This window comes from Electrophorus electricus, chromosome 11 (assembly GCF_041902795.1).
Source record: "Electrophorus electricus isolate QZ-2024a chromosome 11, ASM4190279v1, whole genome shotgun sequence".
NCBI lineage: Eukaryota > Metazoa > Chordata > Actinopteri > Gymnotiformes > Gymnotidae > Electrophorus > Electrophorus electricus.
Window position 1 is genome coordinate 10621612 of NC_137507.1, and position 21308 is coordinate 10642919.

Genomic DNA, 21308 nt, shown 5'->3' on the forward strand with positions numbered 1-21308 from the left:
TCTGGGGTAGTGGAGGTGAAGCTTGTGTTTCCTGCTGAGTTGAACAGAGTGTGTGCAGGGCAGAGGGAGATGGACAGCTGTCTGACTTTAATTCTTCTGATGTCCACAGTCTCACTCACTACTGCTGGTAAGTACGCACTCAATTATACAAACATTCTCAGATCAGTAGGAACTAGTCAGTTAGTCCTGCCTAAGGTAAAGACTAATCATGGAGAGGCAGCATTTAGCTATTATACTGTTCTTAAATGGAACAGTGTGTTAGACAAGCCCTGACACCAGATACTTTTAAGTCTGTACACAAAAAAACTTTAATTTTAACAAGTTTTCAACTTCAACAGCATTTTTTAACTTAATTTAAAATGTTTTCATAATTTTCATAATTAAAATGCACTTGTATATTTTTCATTCTTATTTGATTCTTTATTTTATTTTGTCTCAGCTCTTTACATGTTTCATTTGAAATCTGTTAGCATTTTAATTTAACATTGAATGTTAATTTAACATTGAGTTGTAGTTAGATCTCTCTCTCGCTCTCTCGCTCTCTCTCTCTCTCTCACACACACACACACACTTCTGTCTCCTTTAACAGACAGTGTGAGGCTGGTGGACGGTGGTGGTCGCTGTTCTGGGAGAGTGGAGGTTCTTCATAGAGGACAGTGGGGAACAGTGTGTGGTGATGACTGGGATATGAGAGATGCTGCAGTGGTGTGTAGAGAGCTGGGCTGTGGGGAGGCTGTAGATGCTGTATATAATGCTTACTTTGGACCAGGATCAGGACCAATCTGGATGGATGAGGTGACCTGTAGTGGATCAGAGTCTACACTGAAGAACTGTAGATCAAAAGGGTGGGGGGAACATGACTGTGAGCATGATGAAGATGCTGGAGTAAAGTGCTCAGGTAAGATTGAAAAAATACATACAAAAATATCATATCAAATATTGCTAATTATCACATCAAATATAAAACATATCTTTATCATACTCATTTTATTTTAAATTAGCTTTTCAGAATTTTTCACTTGAGTCTTACATTTAATCAACATTAAAACAGTTTTGGCTCACATTTTTAGTTTCTCATACAATTATTAGCCAGGAATGAGCCAAATATTTCTAACAGAGAATATTTCTCACCACTGCAGCTCCAAGGCAAGAGTGAAAGATTAAAGAGAAAATAGAAGACTGGCTGCGAAAGAGAGAGAGAGAGAGAGAGAGAGAGAGAGAGAGAGAGAGAGAGAGAGAGAGAGAGATATCGATATCGATATCGATCGATCGATCTACAGACTTGGTAAGACAGTTACCGGAGGCAGATTGTCCAAGCATTATTGAGACCATTCCACTGAGAACTTATCACACTTTATTCTTATTCAGGAATTAGTGAAATATGTCACTTCTTGCACTGATCAGTGCAGTTATTCAAATTATTTAAATGCACAGCTCACAGGATGTCCAGATTTACAGACAGTCCTCACCTGTGCTCTGAGAGAGTGGGGGTGCTTCATGGAGAGACCTGGGGCATAGCAACATTGTTTACGTTGTTTTGATGAAACCATAAAACAGAATTTGAATTCTGTAAAATTAATCATTTCTTAAATCGGTGTGTTCACTTAGAATTTATATAGATGTCACATGCAAAGAAACGTTTAATGAAAGTAACAAAACTGAACATAAAAGTGCACTAACTAAAAAAAAAACGAAGCCAGCGTAACATACAATGACCGATAACAACTATTGCAAACAGAACAAGCTTAAATAATGTGTAAAATAATTACATAACAGCCTCCAGGTGGTCTGGCGAATGAGGGAACACACAATACCTGAGGGAGGAGTGGTACAAAGTAAAACAAAGACACATGTAAGACAAGAATAACAAAAATAAATGCCACATGCAGAACCACCGCTGAATGACACAGGCTACAGCAGGGAGGCTACATCACAATAGATATTTATAAAGAACCTTTTAACAGGGTTTTAATTATTCCTTTTGTTGTTCATGTGGTTTAGATCATTATAATACATAGATTTCAATCCCAGTTTTAACTAATGACCTGCACCAGGTCTCTGGGAGAGTAGATTCACCCTATAGGAATATCTGATCATTGTACAGTATTTTAGTCCGTGTGCGTTCATTTGTACAAATGGTCCTCACCAGTGCTGTGAAATAGTAAAGGTGTTTCAGGACTTAAAAGGTGTTTAAAGACTTTTGACCAGCAAGTTACAGATGTTTGTTGAGAGCTGGACTGTACATTCATTATAAACTTGTCCAGAATGCAGCAGCACGACTGGTCTTCAATCTTCTGAAGTCCACACATATCACTCCACTCCTGCATTTCCTTCAATGGCTTCCAGTAGTTGCCCACATCAGATTTAAAACTTTGATGCTCGCTTACATTGCCAAAAATGGACCAGCCCCTCCATAAGTGATGTCAATGGTCAAAGCCCGATCTGAACCTTCAGTACTTCAAACCTCATGTATTGCTCGGCTTGAAATACAATGCTCCAATTCTCATGGAAGACAAGCATCAAGATTATTCTTTTTCCTGGCTCCCAGAAGGTGGATTGAAAACTTCCCCTGGCTGTCCAACAGCAGAGTCCCTTGCAGTCTTCAAATGCAGACTGAAGACCCAACTATTTGTGCAATATTTAAATGACCATTGATCCTGCAGCCATGTTGAGTAACTGAAACGCTATTACTTGTTGTAGGGTATTGTTTGTTATTGCACATATTATTTTCTGAGCTTATGCATGTTTTGCACTTCTAGGCATCAACCTAGAAGTTGTTGTACTGTTGTTGTACTTCAGCAGTATTCTAACTCAATAGTATCTTGGACTTCATAAAGGGACCTGGACCACAGTGTGTGATGCTGACTTTGACCAGCAGGATGCAGAAGTTGTGTGTAGACAGCTGGACTGTGGGCTTCCTGTGGAGGTGCTGGGAGCAGCTGCTTTTGGCAGAGGGGAGGGCCAGGTGTGGACAGAGGAGCTTCAGTGTAGAGGCAACGAATCTGAGATTTACTCCTGTCCAACAACATCTTCACCCAAAAACTGTTCCCATGACAAAGATGTGGGACTAATATGTTCAGATTATTTGTCAATATTTATCTTTATTCTTGCTATTTACATACCCATTATATAGCTTGCTGTCAATTTGCATACACATATAATGACATTAAATATGAATGCAAGTGCTGTTCCCATAAGATGTCACATGTTTGTTCAGGTTACACAGCAGCACGTCTGGTGAACGGCTGGGACTCCTGTTCTGGTCGAGTGGAACTTTAGTACCTCAGTGACTGGGGCTCAGTTTGTGGTGATAGCTGGGATATGAGAGCTGCCAGTGTCCTCTGTGGACAGCTGAAGTGTGGGAGTGCTGTGGCTGTGTTGGGGGCGGACTGGTTTGCGGAAGGAAGTGGCCGCGTTTGGGCTGATGTGTTTGATTGTCATGAGAACGAGACACACCTGTCAGAATGTCTCATCTCATCATGGAGTCGAACAGCATATTCTCATGAACAGGATGCTGGAGTCATCTGCAGTGGTATGCTCTTCCACTCATGTACACCACATTATTGAAGTTTTAAAACATTAAATATATTTTGCATGCTAAAATAAAAACCTTTTTAATTTTCAGATTTAATTATATTCCAATTCAGGTTCCTCTCAGGCCTTTCATGAGGGGCGAGTGCGGTTGTCTGGAGGGAGGGAGTGTGAGAGGCAGGTTGAGGTTTACTTCATCCAGGACTGGTGGAGAGTTCTCCTGGACTCCCGGAGTGTGTCTGAGGCCTCAGTGGTCTGCAGACAGCTGGGTTGTGGCTCCGTGCTGAACATCTCCAGGTCCTCTCCATCCATTCCTGATCAACACAGCCACATGTGTATGACGGGTTTCAATTGTTCTGGGAGTGAAGCTCATCTAGGGAACTGCAACAGTACAAACCTCCTCAACCTCTCCTGCAGCTCCAGGGAACAGCTGTCAATCACCTGCTCTGGTATGTGTTACATGAACCTAAAACATGGGTACCTAATATGCTCTAAAATGTATCCCTGTTGTGTGAGGATTTATGATATTTATCACTTAGTATCAATAATAAGAACCTGGAGTCATTATTTTGGTAAAACAATTCCATGTGTCTCTTTCTGTGCATGCGTGCGTGCGTGTGTGTGTGTGTGTGTGTGTGTGTGTGTGTGTGTGTGTGTGTGTGTGTGTGTGTGTGTGTGTGTTTAGGTGTGTTTAACTCAGGCCACAGCTCCATCAGACTGGTTGGTTCTGGGGGAGATTGTGCAGGAAGGCTGGAGGTTTTCCTCAACGGCTCTTGGGGGACAGTGTGTGATGACTCATGGGACATTGAGGATGCCCAGGTGGTGTGCAGGCAGCTGCAGTGTGGAGTGGCCCTCAGTGCCCACGTACCAGCCTGGTTTGGTCCAGGAACTGGGCCCATATGGCTGAATGAGGTGCAGTGTGATGGGAACGAGATGTCCATGTGGAACTGCAGGTATCAACTCTGTGAACAAGATGAGTGTGGACATCAAGAGGATGTAGGAGTGGTGTGTTCTGGTAAAGTGTCTTAACTGCTGCTGTTCTCAATCAGCCTGATGTGGCTGATTGTCTTTCAAAGCTCTGTATATAGTGATCACTAAAAAATAGGCTTGTCACAATCATTAATTTTTTTTATCTTCATTAATTTTTGTATAAAATATGACAATTATTTAATTGTTTTGTTCCAGTAAAATAAGCCCAATAACACTGTAACAAGAAAAAGAAGAAAAACATGGCATATTGGTACATACAAAGACCCTTAAATTTGTAAATGGCTTTACAGAATTATGCTATATTGTAATTGTATAAATATCACATTGTGTTATTACCTTGTATAACTACATTGCTGTGGTTATAAGTGGCTAGCCTTAAAATGTATGCATTACCATTATCTTTTACTTGGCTGAATTGCTTTTAAATACTCGACACTGTCTCTGACTGAAGGTTTTAGCTGCTGAAGTGTTGGGAAATATGCTGGGTCATTATGAGAAATGTAGTACCTGTAGTTAATTTATGTGGTGTTAATGCTTTGGTGCATGGAAACATTTTACTGAGTCACTTGCTATATCATTTCTAGTGATGCCCCTGTTAAATAACAATTTTGAGGGAACAGCATTATTACCATTATTGAATGAATAATTGCTAAGGGAAAATGCAGCGACTGGGTACTCTCAGTTTTTTGTCCTACTGTGTGTTTTGTCTGCCTGTTTGGACACTCGAGGCATTATTCCTCTTTGGGAGAACTGAACGTTTGGAAATTGGTAGATGATGCCAACTTTATACACCTGATAAACTGAATTTTATCCCAGTGAAGCTATCCCACTGTTACGAACTCCTGGAACCACACTCATCCCCGCACTGCCACGCCTACCTCTTCTCACCGACATCTCTGATCTGGTTTGCCAGAGTACTAATTTCCCACCTGATAACTATTCTCTTCATTACTCCCCTTATTTAAGCTCCCCTCCCTGTCACTCTCTTTGTGAAGTGTTGCCATTCCCATGTTGGATACAGAGCCTTCCATATACGTGTTTGTCTTCCTGGTTTCCGTATCCTGCCTGTGTTTCAGACCTCGTCTCCTCCATGACCCCTGGTTGCCTGTTGACTCTGCCCCACGTTTTTGACCTCAGATCCACCTGACTGCAAGTACCCGCCTGACTCCTCTAACCTGCCCTGTTTCTTCAATAAAACCTCTAGCAACGGGATCCTCTCCTTTGTGTGTGTGTATTCATAACACCAACAGTGGTGGAGGAGGAGGCCGAGGAGGGATCGGAAGTAAAGGAGAGACAAAAGAGGAGAACTACATGCTAAACTACATGCTAAACCACATAGACCAGCTTTAAGAATGTCAATTTCCCAACCAGAGGCAATAATATACTGGATCAAATCTACACTTACATCCCGGGGGCTTCAAAGCTGCAGCATCCGCGCAGCTCAGCATGTCTGAACACATTGTGCTAGAATGAACCCCTATCTACAAACCTCTTATCTGTAGCCTTAAAATGATTAAAGACTACAAATGCAGTTACCAGCAGATCCACCATGATCGAGCACTACCTGACTCCCTGAACCAGCATTAAATGATCATTTCTGGGTATTTTCAACCTCTCACCATATCTGGCTGTAGGGTGGAATTGTCCCACAGATGATGCCATAGTGCTCCACACAGCCCTGTCTCACCTAGAACTTCCTAATACTTGGTGGTGAGAATAGGGGACTATGCATCATCTCTGCTCATCCTAAATACAGGTGCACTGCAGGAATGTGCGCTTAGCCTGATCCTCTTCTTCCTTTTCACATGACTGCACCCCCATCCATGCTTCCAACACCATTGTGAAGTTCACAGATCACACCACAGTAATAGGTCTCATATCGAATAATGATGAGACTCACTACAGAGAGGAGATCTCTCACATAGCCAGATGGTCCTCAAGCAACAATCTGGTTCTGAACACTAACAAGACCAAAGAGTTAATTGTGTTTTACAGAACAACCAGAAGAACAGGGCATGCTCCATTATTCATGGAAGTGGAGCATGTGGACAACATAAAAGTACCTAGAACTCCACATTATAGCCAGCCTTACCTTGGCATTGAACCTCTCCCACCTGGAAAACAACGCCCAGTAAAAGCTCTTTCTCCTGAGGTGGTTCAAGCATGCTGGACTCTCCCTCAAACCTTTATAGAAGCACCACTGAAGGTTTTCTCTGTCTCTGTATGACTGTATGGTATGCCAGCTCTACAGCAGAAGAAAGGAAGGACTTGCCTCAGGTGGTGAGAGTAGCCCAGAGGATGGCAGGATGCCCACATTCCAACCTGAACTCAGGATCATGGGATTGGGGGATACCCGCTCCCCGACCTGAACTCAGTGTATGATGCCCACCTCCAGAAGATAGCCTGTGGCACCAAGACCACAGACTGTGGTGCCTTCAGGATCAAGATTTCCAAGAATAAAAACCAGTGGACTAAGGAACAGCTTTTTCCCCAGAGCTGTGAACGCCATCACCCATCTGTACACACTCACCTCAGTCTCTAGAGACTGACACACTTCAATTGCACCCTTGCGCATGCACCTATTTTACACATTACTGTTTTTTATATTTACCATTGCAACATATTGCTGTGTGCTTCTGTAATTGATTATGTGTTTGTTTGTGCTCTTGCATATCTTTTTAATGTTTAATGTTTTCTTGGTCATGTTGAGGGTACAGCACAGAATTTTGTTGTACTATATGCAATGAAAATAGTGTTCATTCATTCATTTAATAATTTTCATATTTCTCTCACCTCACCAGAATTCAAAGAAATGAGACTCAGTGAGGGTTGTAAAGGGAATCTGGAAGTGTTCTACAATGGAACCTGGGGGAATGTGTGTGTGAATGGGATGAGTGAAGAAACACTAAGTTTGGTCTGTCGAGAGCTGAACTGTGGAAGAACAGGCAGTGAGTCCCCATCCAAAGCAAGAGTGGAATCATCTCCTAACTGGCTGGATCAGGTGAAATGTAGGAAACATGACTCCACTCTGTGGCACTGCCCATCTCAACCCTGGGGGCAGAACAGCTGTGAAAATCACAATGAGGTGGCTCACATTACCTGTTCAGGTAGGCAGATTCTCTCTCCAGTTTCTACTAGTTTTATGCACTTTTACTGTACTGATGAGTAAACTGTATAGACTTGTTTCCTGTCTATTACTTTGACAATAATCAATGCCATACAAAATGAAATATAACTGTCTAATATTGCTACCAACCTACTGTACTGGCAAGGTAAGATGACAAAGAACTTTTGTAATTTGCTCTGGATTGTCTGCTAAATGCCATAAATGTAAATATAAATAGCTACAGAACTGGATGCTCTTGGAAATTCAATCTGTGTCTTGCTCTACACACAGGAGAGAGAAATGATCGTGTGCAGCAAAGTCATGTGAAATGCTCCTCCTCTTCCTCCCAGAGCCAGTGCTCCAGTAAGGACTCTCACACAAAGAAGGTCCACATTTGACTCAGGAGAGCATTAATTACAAATGCTACAAGTGTCAGTCCTCTCCTCACCATGATCAATAAGTCTGTGAATCTGACATGTTCAAATTACAGAAAAATCCATAATTTACTATATTACTGTTCTGTTATGATTTCTGTAGCTAAAGTTGTCAGTGCAGCTTTGGCTCCTAATGTTTTGTGTTTGTGTGTGTGTGAGAACATGAACATGTATTTTGAATGTCTGGGTGTTCTGCTTTTATATTGACAGACCCTTATGTGTCTCCTACTACTGCACCCAGAACAACCACAAGCACCTCCACCTTTACAGGTTCGCTCTTTGTCTCTTGGTCATTTTCATAATTGACTGTGGAAACATTATTGCTTGTTCTTCAGAGTTGTTGGTGTGTATTTTTCTTTCCAGATGTTCAGAAGACATCCAGTCCTCTACAAACTACATCAGCAGCTGTTCCATGCACCACCCCTACAGTGGTCCTGCTGGTACTGGGAGTACTACTCTTCCTGGCCTTAGTGCTTCTCTCTGGGCTGGTTTACCAGAACAGAGTGCTCAGGAGAGGTGGGACACATTCACACATCATCTACAGTCCAGTTTCTGGACATTCTCTGAACATCATTAGTCCTTAAGTCTGTCTTCTGTTACACTGAAGTGACACCATGTTTCTGTCTGTCTCCACCCAGTGATCTCTAAGAGGAGGCGTAAGATTGTGCCTGAGGCAGTCTATGAGGAAATCAACCACAGATACATCAATAAAAGAACCCGTGTCTCCACTCGAAGGGGTGGGTGATGTTTGTGAAGTCTGCAAACTGAGATTTACTGAATTATATTTATATTATAATTGAGAGGTTTCTTCCAAATAATCGAATAACCAAACACATCTGAATGCATGGCCAGTGATCTAAACAATATTTAATTTCCAAAATTCTTTGTAATTTTGTTGTGCAGCACAAATAAGAAAATTATATAATGTAATGGCATGGGCCCCTCCTCTTCAAGTCCTGCTCAAGTACATGTGTGTGTGTGTGTGTGTGTGTGTGTCTGTGTGTGTGTGTGTGTCTGTGTGTGTGTGTCTGTGTGTGTGTGTGTGTGTGTGTGTGCGCGGATGTGTGTGTGTGTGTGCGCGCGTGTGTGTGCACGTGTGTGTGCGCGTGTGTGTGTGTGTGTGTGTGTGTGTGTGTGTGTGCTTGTGTGTGTGTCTTCATCACCATGCCCCGACCTCATTAATCGGTTATGTCACTATTTATCATTGTCTGTCATTATCTTTCTTGATAGTGTGCGTATTTAAGGTCCTGTTATAAGTATGTCTTTTGTCGGTGTTTGACCCCTTGTTTGACCCCTTGTTTAACCCCTTGTTTAACCATTTGTGTGTCCTGTTATCACTTAGTTTTCTTTGTGTTTGGGTTTTGTTTTATTTGCTGTGTGCGTTAAATGTCTTTGTTCATCACAACAACGGCTCACCTCGGCAGCCTGCCTCTGCCTCCAAACGTTACATATAACACAATGAGAGAGAGAGAGAGAGAGAGAGAGAGAGAGAGAGAGAGAGAGAGAGAGAGAGAAAGAAAGAGAAAGCATGTATGTGTGTGTGTATGATAGAGAGAGCTTGTGTGTAATGGTGTAAAATGGTAATAATAGCATTTGGACATGAGAGAGAGAGATGAAGCGAGATAAAATGAGAGAGAGAGAGACAGACGAAGCGAGAGAGAGAGAGAGAGAGAGAGAGAGAGAGAGAGAGAGAGAGATTGTGTTTGATTTTCCAGATGCTTTGGAATTTTTCTCAGATGTACAAATAGTAATAAAATAATGTAAAATAATAGGAGCCAGTGGGTGAAAAGAGTGTTGAATGTGTATTAGAGTAAATGTGTCTGTGGCTGCATGTGAGGAGTGTGGTAATTCTGCTGATAATCATCTATTAGGCAGGGGAAGCTCAACTATATTATTCCTGTACACCTTTAGTTTAGGTACAGGATGAGAAAACCACAGAGCAGCAGGTGTGTGTAGAGAGAGAGAGACAGAGAGAGAGAGAGAGAGAGAGAGAGAGAGAGAGAGAGAGAGATTGTGTGTAAGTGAATGAAAGAGGGGTGTTTGTGTAGCCTCTATTCACTCTATACATCTCTGTACACCCTGGAAAGCAGTGTGCCCAAATTTTTATTATGCAGGTAAGTTTGGCTGTGTGTGGTTGTGTGTGTGTGTTTGTGTATGTATGTGTCTTCTGGTGTGGGGTCTTAGACTGCCCTCTACTGGCTGCAGTGTTATTATTTCCATCTTCTGTATCCAACCCAGTTGATTATGACCACATGAGACAGTTTGTGTTTGATTTGGTGTTCTGTACCTGTCACATTACTGTTCTGCTCTCCTCTAACAGGAAGTGTCCTTTCTGAATCCCAGCATTCAGGATATGAGGATGTGGATCAGGCGTTTGTCTCAGGTAACAGGGCCACCGCATGTGTGTGTCAAATTGGATCCCATTTAGAAATATTAGAATGATGGATAAGCAATAAAATAATTTATTATTAAAACTCACATAGCTGAACCTTATTTATAATATTCTGTGATGAATGGTTACAGAAAATTTAAAATTTTACCTAGCATGAAATATTTATTTGTTCTTTTAGATTTCCACTTTGTCTCATATGAGTCTATCTGGTAGTGTGTGTTCCTCTTTGTTAGATAAATGAGAGCTTTACTGCACTGGTCAAACATTTTATTCATCTGTAGATCAGAAGATGTTTTGCAGAAGTGCTTCCCCCATATTCTAACCAGAGTCACATGCAGTAGTTTACAAAAGACATATCAGAGAATTACAGTTTGTACATCATTCTCATTACCGTAGTTTGTTTTAAGTTATGTAAAAAACAAAGTTATCATCTTTTTCCAGAAAAGTCTGTGACTGTGGACCAGCCTGAGTATTACGATGATGTCACCACCATCGGTGACCTCATAAGTGAGTTCCTTTATTAACTGATCATGTGATTCTACTTCCTTAAACCAAACTATGAAAAGATGGCTGGACTGTTTTAAAGACAGTCTGCTTTTATTGAACTTAGGTGACATAGAAAGACAGGACATACCAGAGAACTACGATGATGTCATCACTGCTGGACCCAGCCCTGATATTGTAGCAGGTGTGGTTCTGTATTGGGGATTGTCTGTCAGACAGAACAAACATTCTTACTACAAACCCATAACTGTTCATTTGTTTGGTGTGAATACAAGTCTGAATTTGTATGGGGAGCACTTTTATATTCAGTCATCATTAAAAACTGAGATCACAAATAAAATAAAAATTAATAAATAACCAAAGAAATAAATCAATAAAAAAGAAGAGAATCATTAAATAATCTGTAAATGAATGATGCCTGTGCTACTATTATGGAGCTTTTCTATGTTTTAAGAGCTGCCAGCTCAGTAACATCTGTGTGTCTCGGTACATCTGTGTTTTGGTGTAGAGGACGTATCTGAGAATTATGATGATGTCATTACTGATGATCAGAACGCTGCTGTTGTGAAAGGTATGACTAGTAATGTTACAAGATTGTAGCCTCATACATAAAAGCAGTTAATGAAATAAATGCTAATGTACTGGTATTTTCCTCTATATCTCCTCTACAGAGAACTATGATGATGTTATTACCACTGGACCAAACCCAAACATTACAGCAAGTAAGATTTTAATACAAGGCCATTTATGTCAAATGCAAGCACTGAATCAGAACAATAGGTTGTAATGTAAAACATATTTTATTGATATCAGTATAATATGTCTTCTCCTGTTGGTATAGTGGCCACACCAGAAGACTGTAATGATGCTGCAACAAACCCAAATTTTACAGAAAGTAAGTTTTTTTTGTTGTTGTTTTTTTTTGTTTTTAAATGTATAGACTGTAATGCTGTAAATATATATTTATATTATAAAACATTATATATAGTCGTTATATTTTAACATCATAATTGATCTTTGCATGTTGGTGTAGTGGACACACCAGAGAACAGTGATGACATCATCACTGCTAGACAGGACGTAGGAGGTGTAAATGGTGAGTGGCTTCCCTTGTTGTGTCCTCCACTACATTCCACCTGTATGGTGGAGTCGGTGTGTCAAATCAAGAACACAGGCAGCACAGTGAAAACATGGTCACATTAGTGATGACATGAGATGGAAATGTAATAATGTTGATGCATGACAGAGGGCTCCTATTTATATATCAACTACAGTCTCCCTTCACTTATATAACAAGTGTACCCATATTTATACAAGTGGAGGCGATTGAGACAGTACTGGAGTTCAGTGCCATCTACATCTGTCTAACTGTGTCCTACAAATGCTGCGTCTGTCTAAGTGTGAGCTACAAATGATGTGTCTGGTACCTTGAATCATGCAAAGGCTTAAAACTAAGACAGAGCTGGTTGTCATAAATGATAATAGGCTACATTTTATTCTTAAGATATTTTATTTAAGGCACAGTATTTGTACATCTTCATATATTTCTTGGAAATCATGGAATTTCTTAGCACTGTAGTGGTGATTAGACAAGCACTGAGGCAATTTCTGTTTTACTCACTCATTAACATTTAACAAGCTTATTTAATACAAAAATAAAATATTTTAAGCTATTTTAAGATTTTAAAAATATTTCAACGTACTCTTTTTACAGACTATGAGGACATGAAGGAGGAGCCTCAGAAAGAGATGAATCACATGACGAAGAGACCACACCAAGTGCCTTTCCTCAGGAAATTACATTTGAACTACTTCAAACTCAAAAAATGATTTCTAGCATTTTGCACAATATGTAACATTTTATACCACATTGTTTATTTCAGCTTTCAGCTGGAATCACACCCAGGTATAAAAATACCAAAGTTTCTTTCGCAACCAATTGTTTCTCACCATTTTTAAAAATGGTAATATGTAGTACATAATCAAAGCTGAAAAGCTTTATCTCATCTATCTCTCTTGTTCTTCTATTGAAATAAACACGTCATCTTTTGCAAGATCTCCACATTTAATCATTCTGAATACTATTAGAGGCCTAAACTTACATTTTCAATTCTCAACATCTTAGCAGCCTAGTAAATTAACAAATAAACAAATAGACTAAATAAAACATTTATTGTAAAAGGCTCCTTATTCCTTTTTAATCTGTACTACTTAGGAGTCGCATCACAAAAATACACATGAAATAAAACATTTAACGTTTTACAACCTATATTTTTAACGAGGAAATTACACCTTAAAGGCATTCAGTACAGTTTCTAAAAATGAATTTTACAACTTCTGTGATATTTTGTAGTATTTTATGTAATCCTACTTTTTTTCTTCATCTACACTTTCACACATTTCAGAATTCGGTGAGCTATGCAGTTTCTGAGTTTAAGATAAATGGGAGAGTTTTGTTAATGGCACAAAAGTTACATTTATTAACATACGAAAAACACAACGGCACTCACATATAACGTAAACGGTGAACATGAACACACAACGACTAACATTACCGATGTGAACATTAACACAGACAACATGACCATCGTGAACGTGATCAATAACCGCCAGCGAAGCAGCGTCCCACAGCGGTGTGAGTGCACGCAGACATTAGCAGACTAACCACGTGCAGGCGCGTGCTCAGTACAAAGGCGTGGGGGGTGGGGAGGTCCGTGACAGTAGTTAATCAAAATGTGAAGACTTAATAACTGACTTCATTTATCATAACATAATATTCTATGGTCTTGGCTAATATTAAGGGTAATTAAAGGCAACCAAAGACATGCTACACTATATGAAGTGGAAGAGCTTAGCGATTGGCATTAGGTAGTCCAGTCATCAAATTAGTTTCCTCCAAGAACTGAATTAATATTTTTGGCAGCAGAAAGTCTTTGGCGTGCAGAGGTTGCAATGAGCTGTGTTTCAATACGGAGATGTTTGACCCACCTCCTAACCTTTTTGTTTGTTTTTGTTTTTTTGTATAGACAAATTATGTATGATTGTTGCGGAAAGATTATTACTTAAATGTGTTTATAATCATGTAGGGCAAGTCTGAAAAAGTATCAAATTTTTTTTTTTCAAAAGTATTCTTGACTCATTACAAGCACATCATTTTTTCTAATTTATCTGCATAGAGGAGATCAGGGTTGGTTGTCACCTGGGTTGGTTGGCCCATTACTCATATTCTGTAAACTGTGGGTATATCTATAGAAGTATTGACACTGAAATGTTCAGATTTGAGGGCAGAAGCCAGTTTCCATATTTCCCTCTCTCTGACCTGAAGAGACCTGATGTAAGATCAGTTTTGTGATTTTCCATACCATAAAGTCTGATTTTTGGAATCATGTATTGAGAGGAAACTAAAATACCTTGAAATCAACTTTTTCACTAAAAACCGTGGGGAAAGTATTGTAGTACCAATTATTAGTTTGAACTGTTTCCTCAAATGTTGACGTCATTAACATGCCCTTTAGTGTAACTTCCTTTGTGGTGGTGGTTGTCACACTCATGATGACGATGATGGCACGTACCATGTCAATCAAGGTGTGTTCATGTTCCTTGAATTTATGGTGCAAATATCAATCAAACAGTTTGATATAACTGTAAATATTCTACTCGAAGCATTACATTAAGTGAACTGAACAGTTTTAGATTTAGTTCTATGGATATTTATTCACAGAAATATTTGCTACATTTTTCATTCATTTCTCTTTAATGAGAATGACATTTTGGTAAAATCTGTTATTCTTTTTTATACAGTCATTTATTAAAGATCTAATATAATTTCACCATGACAACCAGCCATATGCTGTGTGACAACCAACCCCACCATGCAGCTGGTCTTCACAAATGCACATGTATTCAACATGTATTCAAAATCTAATAGTTCATTATACCACTAGTGTAACTGTATAAGGTTCTACTGCCTTTGTGCAGGGAGACACTCTGCTATTTCATGATGTCTAGGTTTGTCTGATGTCTGATGGGAGCCAAACAAAAAAATATAAAAATAAAAATGTTCGCAGACCTGAGCGTTCCCCATTTTCATGGCTTAGTCACTTCCGGGTTTTCCAGTTTTCGTCTCCATGGTTCCATGTCTCCTCCCCTTTGTGTCCAGCTCTTCCTAGTTTGTCCCTGATTGTAGTCCCATGTAAACCCCGTTCCTACATCTCTTGGTTGTCGGTCATTGTAGCTTTCTCTCTTTGTTTTGGTAAGGTTGTCTTTCATGGTTTCTGGTTAGTTCTCGTTGTCCATGCTCATTGTGCTCATTGTGCATGGTTTGGACATGGATCCTCTTCATGTCACCTGATAGGACCGTCCATCCAGATAGGACTGAAACCATCTCCAAGCAGAGCCAGTCATACCAAGCCTGGAAAGAACAGAGAGAAGAATGTTGTGGTTCACTGTGTTAAAGGCTGTTGAAAGGTCTAGAAGAATCAAAACAGATGACTGTTTGGCAGCTTTAGCGGCATGAAGTTTCTCAGTCACCGCTACGAGGGCCGTTTCTGTAGAATGTGCTGGTTTGTCGCCAGACTGATTGGGATCATGCAGCTGGTTCTGGGTGAGAAAAAGAGCCAATTGATTATAAACTGCTCGTTCAAGGGCTTTTGAGAGGAAAGAAAGAAGTAATACTGATCTGTAGTTGGTAACGCTGGAGCTGTCAAGTGTGGCCTTCTTGAGGATTGGTACCACCCTGGTGGTTTTGAATGCAGTAGGCATGTATCCAGAAGATAAGGAGTTGTTGAGGATGACAGAGATGAAAGGAAGCAGATCTCTTGCGATTGTCTGGAACAGAGCAGAAGGAATCAGATCCAGCAGACATGTAGTCAGATTGCTGGAAGTCAGGAGTTGAAGAATTTCATCTGTGGAGAGAAGAGAAAAAGAAGTCAGAGAGTTGGATGTTGAGGAATGTACATTATTTGGAGGAGTGGGAACAGAGGAAAAGGACTGGTGGATTGCTGCAACCTTCTCCTCAAAGAAGGTGATAAAATCTTCCAGAGTAAGAGATGAGGATGGGGCAGGGGGGATTAAAGAGAGAAGAAAAAATAGTGAAGAGCTTGCATGGATCAGATGATGATGATGATTCGAATTTCTCCCTGTAGTAGGATGACTTTGCAGAAGTTACTTCCAGTGAGAACTTGGAAAGGAGAGACTTGTATAAGCTAAGATCTGAATCTATGTGAGATTTCCTCCACCTCCTCTCTGCAGTCCCTAGTTCTCTCCTGTGGCAGCGAAGTGTTTCTGTTAGCCAGGGGGGAAGGACTTAGCGGGTCTAGAGGAGAGAGGGCACAGAAGATTCATTGATGAGGAGAGTGTAGAAATGAAAGTGATTTGTAACTTTATCCAAAGAGAGAGAGGATAGAGAGTCAGGGTGAGGAAGGGTGGACAAAATAGTAGAAGTAAGGGAAGAGGGAGTTATGGAGTGCAGATTGTGACAGAGGAAGGAGGAACATGTTGAAGAGGACTGGATGGAAAGAGAAGGAAGGGAGAGAGAGAAGGATAGAAAGTCATGGTCCGAGAGGTGGAGGGGGGTGACTGTGATGTCTGATGTTGTGGTGGTACGGGTGAAGATCAGGTCCAGAACATTGCCCGCTTTGTGAGTCGGAAGAGAGTGGTTGAGGGTGAGGTCAAATGCTGTCAACAGCGGAAGGATGCAGGAGGAATGCAGCTTGTCTGATGGAAGGTTGAAGTCTCCAAGGAGAATGAGTGGATTTCCTTCAATGGGGAAATGACTCAGAAGGATGTCGAGCTCATCAATGAAGTGATCTAGGGAACCTGGAGGGCGGTAGATGACAATGATAAGAAGTTTGGTGGGGAAAGACACTGTAATGGCATGAAATTCAAAAGAGGAGATGGAAAGTGTGGAGAAGGAAAGTGGAGTGAAACGCCACTCTCGGGACATTAGTAAACCTGTGCCACCACCCCTGCCAAGACACCTTGGAGAATGCATAAATGAAAAGGCAATGGACAGGGCAGCTGAAGTCGCCGAGTTCTCAGTGGTGATCCATGTTTCTGTCAGAGCCAGGAAGTGTATGAAGTGGAGGGATGCTAATGCTGAGATGAAGTCAGCCTTGTGGACAGCAGATTGGCAGTTCCAGAGCCCTCCTGCCACCACGATATGTGATGGTGTGAAGCATTGTGAGTCAGTGAGGTTGCTGAGATTACTGAGATTGCGACGTCTATGATTGTGTCGAGGAGATCTGTGGGATATGTGGACAGGAATTGTGAAGCACATTTCAAATGCTTGATTTGTGGAGGTATGAGATAAAGGATTGAGATAATATGAGAAGATACTTAGCTGAGTTTATGAAGTCCTGTAGGTGAGATGTAGATGAACTGTTTGAGAACACCACCATACCTTCTCCAGATGTTGAGTCGTCCTAATTTAACTCAGTTCAATAAGTGCTGAGCCCGCCCCTCAATTCACACCTAAGGTCAGGGTGAAACCACACCTGTAGTGAGTAATCACCGCTACCAAGCAACTAACAACTAGGTTTAGACAACAAGCCTTGAATTTCACAGAATCTAAGACAAAAGTAAGTGATCTCAGAGCCTAACTTAACCAGCCAGATGATAATCCAACGAGACAAACCAAAGCACAGAGTAGATAATTGTGCACTGTAGAGTCTCCCGATGTCATAACTGGTACAATCTTTGCAGGCACCATCAGACTATCATTACATGTGTGTCTGTAGAATTCTGTGTTGATGTGACAAACCTTTCCTCACATCTATCCATTTAGGTATTGAAGCAGAAGGCCAGTGATTAAAGGCAACATAGGTAATTGTGTACTGTAGAGTCTCCCGATGTAATAATTGGTTCAATCTTTGCAGGCAATATCAGACTATGATTACATGTGTGTCTGTAAATTTCTGTGTTGAAGTGACATGCTGTTCCTGACTTCTCCCTATTTAGGTATGAACACACAAGGCTAACGATTATAAGCAAAATGGGTAATTCTGCAATGTAGAGCCTCAAACTTTGCAATTTTCCTCAGAATGGTAGTGTGAATATATATTTCCATTCTGGTCAAAATCAGACAACCTATGATAGCATTTCAGTGATATGATAATGGTGCCCCTTTGATCAATGCCACATATAGTCAAAAAGTCAACATTATTTGATAATTATTTAGTTTCAGACTTTAAAGATTAAGTGCAAATTTTATAGTATTAACGAATGTGTCAAAACTAAACATGTTTGAAAAGCATTGCAATTGCAAAGTTGTTTGGACTCTGCAAAGATTCATTTGAGTCCAAGTTTGTGTTGCCAAATTTAACTATGTAGGAGATATACTAGATTTTTTAGTATAGTGGCCATTTCCCTTGAAACCTGACTATGTCTTAGAGAATGCATACATGACAATACAATTCAAGTTTGATGTGGATTGACCAATGCTAAGCCTGTGAAATCTGTACTGAATGCTGATTGGCCGATGGTATCAATCCTTTTTGGAGATATAGTATCCCTGTTTTAGGTCCTGCTCCATACGTGCATACAGATGTTATGTAGCAGTTTCACATTTGAAAATCCCCAGATTTTTTGATATTTCTTGTGAATGTCTGGAAACCAGATTTGTGTAGGTTTGGTGAAAATCCTAGGAGTTAGTGTTCCTACATGTGTGTGATTTTGCATATTATGCAAATTATCTCAAAATATAAGTGGTTGGAGCTTATGGCTACTTTTTGTAGACTGGAAGACTAGTAATTACCTGAAAAAAGAATTTTGTCTGTGTAATGTTTGCCTGAGTGCCGCAGGACGCAGAACAGGATGCACATACTCCCTCGACTTTGTGAAACATTTAATAACATCGAACGTATAAGACAATGGTGGCACTCACACATAACATGAACAGTGAACATAAATATACTTTCAGAAGCAGCTATGTCCTGACCTCTGACGTCACACGGACAGTTCACTGTTTTTGTACCATGTAACAAAGCTGTCAAATCAAATCCTCTCATGGCATGGTACACACACACACACACACACACACACACGCACACGCACACTCGCACACACACACACACACACACACACACACACACATGTGCACACACGCACACCCCACTTCACAACTCTCCCTTTGTTTCAGTGCTTTGAGGGTATAGATGGCAATGGCACTTGTCAGTGTGAGCCCAACTTCAAAGAGTCCCATTGCCAGTACTGTGCTGACCCCAACAAATACGGCCCATCCTGTGACCAAAGTGCCACTCCAGAAGCAACGGAGTACCCTCCCATATCCATAGATCAGATCCATCTTTGTCAGCCTCGACTGTCATAAGAGCTTCAGTAATCTCCCTTCACCTCTCTTTCCTGTACCCGGGCCTGCAGGTGTGTGCAGGGTGTGTGTGACAACCGCCCAGAAGCCCACGGCACGTGTAATTCAGGCTCCTGCAAGCCAGGTTTCTCTGGGCAGCTCTGTGATAAGCACACCCAGCCCTGCGGGCCCAAGCAGCCGTGCCAAGCCCATGCCGACTGTGTCTACAGCGAAGGAGAGCTCATGTGAGTGCCCTGCGTTTGCCCCGTCCTTAATCTGCCCTTAACCCCACCCTTACACTACCGTTAACCGACTTGAGTGGTTGGAGAAGCAGGAGGGAAAGCTCCACCCTGGGACTTGGTAATGATGTTTAAAGGCAAGTAGTTATTTTCTTCTTTTAGTCAAGGGTTGTAATAGGTTTGGTTTCGGTTAAGATAGAAGTAAGGCTGTTTTTTTTTTATTCACTTCATCATATGGTATGAAGATCTAAAGGAACAAATTTTTCCAGTCAGGGAGATGTGTGTTTCATTTTTCTTGCGTATCTTCAAGGTGTTCAAGGTGTGTGTGTAAGCTGGGTTTCAAAGGGAGTGGATTCCTGTGTGTGGAGAGCGACCCGTTTACTTCACTTCCCAACGGAGGTTGCAGTAACAACGTAGGTCAAGAATGCATTCGTGTGTGTGTGTGTGTGTGCGTATGTGTGAACGCATGTGTGTTTCTGAATGCCTTTGTTCTCTCTCTCAGGCTAGGTGTATAAAAACTGGACCAGGCACCCACAGGTGTGAGTGTCTGAAGGGGTGGAAAGAGGATGGAGATGAATGCCAGCCTATCAATAACTGTGTGGAGCCCTCTAGAGGCGGGTGCCATCCCAACGCGTCATGCGTCCACGTAGGCCCAGGACAGGTGAGACGGGCTGCTGCTTAACCCAGACACTCAGTCCAGCACAGACTCTAGACTAAGGGCACTTGCACAGCACAATGTCTCATAAATGTTGCCTTAGAGCCACTTTTGCCTACTCTACATCAGTCCTTTGTACATCTCCATTGTTCCATCCAGCCATACATCCATCCATCCAGACGTTCATTCAGCCTCTTTGTTTGCTGAGCTTGTCAGTCATTCTTTCTATTTTTTTCCAGAATTACTGTATGTGCAAGAAGAATTACCATGGCAATGGGAAAGATTGTAAGGCTATCAATCAGTGTGTAGATCAAATGGGAGGATGTCATCAGCATGTTAGTGTGACACACGCGCAGACACACACTCTTTCAGATGTGTTAACATCATAATAGCATAACAGCATTACATAAGATGGTCATGCCATTATTGTGGGAGTTAAATGATCACATTATTCCTCCAGGCTTCTTGCTTGTATGGGAATCAAGCAAGGTTTGAATGTATGTCAGACGGGTTATTCAGGAGATGGGAGCATCTGCTATGGCACCCTGGCACAGGTATAACAGCAGAATACTATACGGTTTAGTAGTGTTTCAGTGATTTTAGATAATGCTCTGTCATATGTTAGACTTCACAGAATTTAGTCACACTGAATATGAACACCTGAACACTGAGAAACATAAATATCCTCACATAAAGAGGATTATTTACATTTTCTTCTAAAGGAAGTGGAAAACAATCCTGATCTGAGTGAATTCAATACCTGGTTGACTGTAAGTTTCAGTCTGTACTTTTTTGAGAATTAAGATATAAAGTCTATCTAAATTATTGCTAAAAACATTTTATTTTGTAAGTATTTATGAGTATTTTATGCAGATTTTGTTAATAATTAATATGTTCCTAACTAAGTAAAAAGTCACTTTTTGGAACTGATCTTTGAAGGACTGAGGCAAAGTGTATATCAGAGGTAAAGGGTAATATGTGTGCTCTGTGGGGAATTATTATGGGTGTGCTGAGTATATCCTTTGGAATGGGCTGCAGCGAGCAGACCTCAAGAACATGGTGACCGAGGGCCAGAACATGACTCTATTTGTGCCATCAGTACAAGCCATTGGCAACCTGAGCAAAGAGGACCAGGATTACTGGCTGGCTGCCAGC

The 21308-nt window shown here is 41.0% G+C and overlaps 1 long non-coding RNA gene and 1 pseudogene across 1 annotated transcript; both read left to right on the plus strand.

Moving 5' to 3' along the window:
- The first annotated feature begins 687 nt into the window (after positions 1-687).
- Positions 688-12989, plus strand: LOC118241716 (scavenger receptor cysteine-rich type 1 protein M130-like; annotated as a pseudogene).
- Positions 12990-19832: 6843 nt separating this feature from the next.
- On the plus strand, positions 19833-20435 carry LOC145659894 (uncharacterized). The gene is made up of 3 exons (XR_014126050.1): positions 19833-19911; positions 20001-20159; positions 20393-20435. It is a non-coding gene; the product is annotated as an uncharacterized LOC145659894 (long non-coding RNA).
- The last annotated feature ends 873 nt before the right edge of the window (positions 20436-21308 follow it).